This window comes from Gouania willdenowi, chromosome 18 (assembly GCF_900634775.1).
Source record: "Gouania willdenowi chromosome 18, fGouWil2.1, whole genome shotgun sequence".
Lineage (NCBI taxonomy): Eukaryota > Metazoa > Chordata > Actinopteri > Blenniiformes > Gobiesocidae > Gouania > Gouania willdenowi.
The window spans coordinates 7,042,557-7,047,682 of record NC_041061.1 but is presented as its reverse complement, the minus strand read 5'-3'; the positions used below and the strand labels follow the sequence as shown (position 1 = coordinate 7,047,682).

The window sequence follows — 5,126 nt, the reverse complement described above, 5'->3', positions numbered from 1 at the left end:
AATGCTTTCAAGAAGCTTTTTGGGGATCAGGGTGAGGCTGTAAACGACGTAGCCAGTCAAGAATTTATCCACCATATCGTCAATGCTTTCAAGAAGCTTTTTGGGGATCAGGGTGAGGCTGTAAACGACGAAGCCAGTCAAGAATTTATCCACCACATTGTCAATGCTTTCAAGAAGCTTTTTGGGGATCAGGGTGAGGCTGTAAACGACGAAGCCAGTCAAGAATTTATCCACCACATTGTCAATGCTTTCAAGAAGCTTTTTGGGGATCAGGGTGAGGCTGTAAACGACGAAGCCAGTCAAGAATTTATCCACCATATTGTCAATGCTTTCAAGAAGCTTTTTGGGGATCAGGGTGAGGCTGTAAACGACGAAGCCAGTCAAGAATTTATCCACCATATCGTCAATGCTTTCAAGAAGCTTTTTGGGGATCAGGGTGAGGCTGTAAACGACGTAGCCAGTCAAGAATTTATCCACCATATCGTCAATGCTTTCAAGAAGCTTTTTGGGGATCAGGGTGAGGCTGTAAACGACGAAGCCAGTCAAGAATTTATCCACCACATTGTCAATGCTTTCAAGAAGCTTTTTGGGGATCAGGGTGAGGCTGTAAATGACGAAGCCAGTCAAGAATTTATCCACCACATTGTCAATGCTTTCAAGAAGCTTTTTGGGGATCAGGGTGAGGCTGTAAACGACGAAGCCAGTCAAGAATTTATCCACCATATTGTCAATGCTTTCAAGAAGCTTTTTGGGGATCAGGGTAAGGCTGTAAACGACGAAGCCAGTCAAGAATTTATCCACCACATTGTCAATGCTTTCAAGAAGCTTTTTGGGGATCAGGGTGAGGCTGTAAACGACGTAGCCAGTCAAGAATTTATCCACCATATCGTCAATGCTTTCAAGAAGCTTTTTGGGGATCAGGGTGAGGCTGAAAAAGATGAAGCCACCCAGAAGTTCCTTGGTTTAGCACTTGGTGCAATTAATGCTTTATCACACCTTTTTGGGGATCAGGGTGAGGCTGAAAAAGATGAAGCCAGTCAAGAATTTATCCACCACATTGTCAATGCTTTCAAGAAGCTTTTTGGGGATCAGGGTAAGGCTGTAAACGACGAAGCCAGTCAAGAATTTATCCACCACATTGTCAATGCTTTCAAGAAGCTTTTTGGGGATCAGGGTGAGGCTGTAAACGACGTAGCCAGTCAAGAATTTATCCACCATATCGTCAATGCTTTCAAGAAGCTTTTTGGGGATCAGGGTGAGGCTGTAAACGACGAAGCCAGTCAAGAATTTATCCACCACATTGTCAATGCTTTCAAGAAGCTTTTTGGGGATCAGGGTGAGGCTGAAAAAGATGAAGCCACCCAGAAGTTCCTTGGTTTAGCACTTGGTGCAATTAATGCTTTATCACACCTTTTTGGGGATCAGGGTGAGGCTGAAAAAGATGAAGCCAGTCAAGAATTTATCCACCATATTGTCAATGCTTTCAAGAAGCTTTTTGGGGATCAGGGTAAGGCTGTAAACGACGAAGCCAGTCAAGAATTTATCCACCATATCGTCAATGCTTTCAAGAAGCTTTTTGGGGATCAGGGTGAGGCTGTAAACGACGAAGCCAGTCAAGAATTTATCCACCATATCGTCAATGCTTTCAAGAAGCTTTTTGGGGATCAGGGTGAGGCTGTAAACGACGAAGCCAGTCAAGAATTTATCCACCACATTGTCAATGCTTTCAAGAAGCTTTTTGGGGATCAGGGTGAGGCTGTAAATGACGAAGCCAGTCAAGAATTTATCCACCATATTGTCAATGCTTTCAAGAAGCTTTTTGGGGATCAGGGTGAGGCTGTAAACGACGAAGCCAGTCAAGAATTTATCCACCATATTGTCAATGCTTTCAAGAAGCTTTTTGGGGATCAGGGTAAGGCTGTAAACGACGAAGCCAGTCAAGAATTTATCCACCACATTGTCAATGCTTTCAAGAAGCTTTTTGGGGATCAGGGTGAGGCTGAAAAAGATGTAGCCAGTCAAGAATTTATCCACCATATCGTCAATGCTTTCAAGAAGCTTTTTGGGGATCAGGGTGAGGCTGTAAACGACGTAGCCAGTCAAGAATTTATCCACCATATCGTCAATGCTTTCAAGAAGCTTTTTGGGGATCAGGGTGAGGCTGTAAACGACGAAGCCAGTCAAGAATTTATCCACCACATTGTCAATGCTTTCAAGAAGCTTTTTGGGGATCAGGGTGAGGCTGTAAACGACGAAGCTAGTCAAGAATTTATCCACCATATTGTCAATGCTTTCAAGAAGCTTTTTGGGGATCAGGGTGAGGCTGAAAAAGATGAAGCCAGTCAAGAATTTATCCACCATATTGTCAATGCTTTCAAGAAGCTTTTTGGGGATCAGGGTGAGGCTGTAAACGACGAAGCCAGTCAAGAATTTATTCACCACATTGTCAATGCTTTCAAGAAGCTTTTTGGGGATCAGGGTAAGGCTGTAAACGACGAAGCCAGTCAAGAATTTATCCACCACATTGTCAATGCTTTCAAGAAGCTTTTTGGGGATCAGGGTGAGGCTGAAAAAGATGAAGCCAGTCAAGAATTTATCCACCACATTGTCAATGCTTTCAAGAAGCTTTTTGGGGATCAGGGTGAGGCTGTAAACGACGTAGCCAGTCAAGAATTTATCCACCATATCGTCAATGCTTTCAAGAAGCTTTTTGGGGATCAGGGTGAGGCTGTAAACGACGAAGCCAGTCAAGAATTTATCCACCACATTGTCAATGCTTTCAAGAAGCTTTTTGGGGATCAGGGTGAGGCTGTAAATGACGTAGCCAGTCAAGAATTTATCCACCATATTGTCAATGCTTTCAAGAAGCTTTTTGGGGATCAGGGTGAGGCTGAAAAAGATGAAGCCACCCAGAAGTTCCTTGGTTTAGCACTTGGTGCAATTAATGCTTTATCACACCTTTTTGGGGATCAGGGTGAGGCTGTAAACGACGAAGCCAGTCAAGAATTTATCCACCATATTGTCAATGCTTTCAAGAAGCTTTTTGGGGATCAGGGTGAGGCTGTAAACGACGAAGCCAGTCAAAAATTTATCCACCACATTGTCAATGCTTTCAAGAAGCTTTTTGGGGATCAGGGTGAGGCTATAAACGATGAAGCCAGTCAAGAATTTATCCACCACATCGTCAATGCTTTCAAGAAGCTTTTTGGGGATCAGGGTAAAGCTGTAAACGACGAAGCCAGTCAAGAATTTATCCACCATATTGTCAATGCTTTCAAGAAGCTTTTTGGGGATCAGGGTGAGGCTGAAAAAGATGAAGCCAGTCAAGAATTTATCCACCACATTGTCAATGCTTTCAAGAAGCTTTTTGGGGATCAGGGTGAGGCTGAAAAAGATGAAGCTACCCAGAAGTTCCTTGGTTTAGCACTTGGTGCAATTAATGCTTTATCACACCTTTTTGGGGATCAGGGTGAGGCTGTAAACGACGAAGCCAGTCAAGAATTTATCCACCACATTGTCAATGCTTTCAAGAAGCTTTTTGGGGATCAGGGTGAGGCTGTAAACGACGAAGCCAGTCAAGAATTTATCCACCACATTGTCAATGCTTTCAAGAAGCTTTTTGGGGATCAGGGTGAGGCTGTAAACGACGAAGCCAGTCAAGAATTTATCCACCATATTGTCAATGCTTTCAAAAAGCTTTTTGGTGATGTTTGAAGGTAAAGAAACAAAACACAATTTGTTCATCAATGATTTTAGTTTTGTCTGAATTCTTAATATTTGGTCTTTTTTTTCTTTACTTCTTCTTTGCAGGTCTTTGGTAACAGAGATCACAAGGTCAACTCTTAAGAGAAAATAACCAATAGCTTGGAATGTATTGTACCAATATTCAGCTGCGAGTTCAAGGTTGGAACTTAGCAGTGGGGAAATAAAAAAATTTCAAATGCACTATCACCGTGTGGTTTTTGTCCTAAAAATTATAATATAATCCAAGTAGCTACTGTATATGTTCATCAAACATTATACTGGAACTTTCTGGTCAAAACGTGAAATTCTAATTACCTTCTTCAAATGGTTGTAATAATACATACAAAAGATTCATTTATATATTTTTTGTTGTATTAGCACTTATTGTGTCAAATCAACAGCAATAAATGAACGAAAAAGCTAATTTTATTTCCATCAAACTAAAATCCCTCAAATTACCATTTTTGACATTTCATTTGAGATTTTTTGCATGTTCATCAATCATAATTTCATTTGACATGGCCTTAAACACTCTTATATGTCAATAAAGTATTCCTACTTTTCAAAGTTTAATCAAAATCCATCAAAATGTCCAGAATGATTTTCTTGTTTCTGATTTCCTGGTTGGTGGATGGAAGAAGGACTTACCTTTTACAGAAACAGTGCATTCTAGTGGCTTTTTTTAGTATTACATACCTCAACCAAGTGATAGAGATGGCTAAGTAATGTGGAGTTAATATAGGCACTCTCCCAATTAAAATATAGATACCTAAAATGTGCTTAACCATTTGTTCGAGCAAGCAGTTAAAGGGTTTTAACTTTACCCCATTCATGTGTGTACATTACATTTCACCCCATGCTCGTATCCAGACAAGCTCATAATGACCACGGTGTTTGCTCTCGTCATCACATTTTCCTATTTTGGCCGGGTTGTTTCGGTGGTCTTATATTCCAGTCACTAGTTTTAAGTTCAACTTAATTTCTCTGATTGAAACAGACAATGAAAAGCAACAATGTGTAGTAGATACACAAGGTTGTGAAAGTGTGGATTCCAAGCTTTCCAGTAGCGTCACACACAGATATTTAACGACAGTATATTTGGTGAAGTTATGGCCGTTTGAATGTTGTTACTCTCTAAAGCAAACAAGGGAGAAAAGGGTCTTAAAAGTTTCTGAAGTTTTTGTCACCTCAGCGCAAAAGAAAATTCTTGGTTGAAAAAGAACATGAGAAAACCAAGGCCGAGAACCGAAATACCGAAATAAATTGGGATTGGGATACCATTGGGATTTTTTGATGCGACTGTGTACTAACCTCACTAAAATTAAATAATTGAACTTATAAATAATAATGTTTTTAAGAATGAATCAATTAAAATTAATTAA

The 5,126-nt window shown here is 40.4% G+C and overlaps 1 long non-coding RNA gene across 1 annotated transcript; it reads left to right on the top strand.

The window, feature by feature from the left end:
- Window positions 1–3,262: 3,262 nt before the first annotated feature.
- On the top strand, window positions 3,263–3,946 carry LOC114480747 (uncharacterized). Its single transcript, XR_003676164.1, has 2 exons — window positions 3,263–3,716; window positions 3,811–3,946. It is a non-coding gene; the product is annotated as an uncharacterized LOC114480747 (long non-coding RNA).
- The last annotated feature ends 1,180 nt before the right edge of the window (window positions 3,947–5,126 follow it).